Source organism: Schistocerca gregaria, unplaced genomic scaffold, assembly GCF_023897955.1.
Source record: "Schistocerca gregaria isolate iqSchGreg1 unplaced genomic scaffold, iqSchGreg1.2 ptg000458l, whole genome shotgun sequence".
Lineage (NCBI taxonomy): Eukaryota > Metazoa > Arthropoda > Insecta > Orthoptera > Acrididae > Schistocerca > Schistocerca gregaria.
Genome location: NW_026061876.1, coordinates 15,001 through 16,351, shown reverse-complemented (window position 1 = coordinate 16,351; position 1,351 = coordinate 15,001).

The following is a 1,351-nucleotide window of genomic DNA, read 5'->3' as shown; positions in this document are numbered from 1 at the left end:
GGACTGTGTAGAAAGTACGCAACACTCGAAAGACCTTTATGTGAGGGTACGCACCATGGCATCAAGAAATACACATGACACCAGAGGATCCAAGCAGTGAACTATGTTCAGAGGGTTGCTGTTAGGCAAAGCTACATTCCTGTGACGTTACATGTGACAGTTAAGGTGCAGTGTAAGTTAGGTTAAGGTGCAGTGTAAGTTAGGTTAAGGTGCAGTGTAAGTTAGGTTAAGGTGCAGTGTAAGTTAGGTTAAGGTGCAGTGTAAGTTAGGTTAAGGTGCAGTGTAAGTTAGGTTAAGGTGCAGTGTAAGTTAGGTTAAGGTGCAGTGTAAGTTAGGTTAAGGTGCAGTGTAAGTTAGGTTAAGGTGCAGTGTAACTTAGGTTAAGGTGCAGTGTAACTTAGGTTAAGGTGCAGTGTAACTTAGGTTAAGGTGCAGTGTAACTTAGGTTAAGGTGCAGTGTAACTTAGGTTAAGGTGCAGTGTAACTTAGGTTAAGGTGCAGTGTAACTTAGGTTAAGGTGCAGTGTAACTTAGGTTAAGGTGCAGTGTAACTTAGGTTAAGGTGCAGTGTAACTTAGGTTAAGGTGCAGTGTAACTTAGGTTAAGGTGCAGTGTAACTTAGGTTAAGGTGCAGTGTAACTTAGGTTAAGGTGCAGTGTAACTTAGGTTAAGGTGCAGTGTAACTTAGGTTAAGGTGCAGTGTAAGTTAGGTTAAGGTGCAGTGTAAGTTAGGTTAAGGTGCAGCGTAACTTAGGTTAAGGTGCAGCGTAACTTAGGTTAAGGTGCAGCGTAACTTAGGTTAAGGTGCAGCGTAACTTAGGTTAAGGTGCAGCGTAACTTAGGTTAAGGTGCAGCGTAACTTAGGTTAAGGTGCAGCGTAACTTAGGTTAAGGTGCAGCGTAACTTAGGTTAAGGTGCAGCGTAACTTAGGTTAAGGTGCAGCGTAACTTAGGTTAAGGTGCAGCGTAACTTAGGTTAAGGTGCAGCGTGGGTTAGGTTAGGGGCCAACGTGGGTTAGGTTAGGGGCCAACGTGGGTTAGGTTAGGGGCCAACGTGGGTTAGGTTAGGGGCCAACGTGGGTTAGGTTAGGGGCCAACGTGGGTTAGGTTAGGGGCCAACGTGGGTTAGGTTAGGGGCCAACGTGGGTTAGGTTAGGGGCCAACGTGGGTTAGGTTAGGGGCCAACGTGGGTTAGGTTAGGGGCCAACGTGGGTTAGGTTAGGGGCCAACGTGGGTTAGGTTAGGGGCCAACGTGGGTTAGGTTAGGGGCCAACGTGGGTTAGGTTAGGGGCCAACGTGGGTTAGGTTAAGGGCCAACGTGGGTTAGGTTAAGGGCCAACGTGGGTTAGGTTA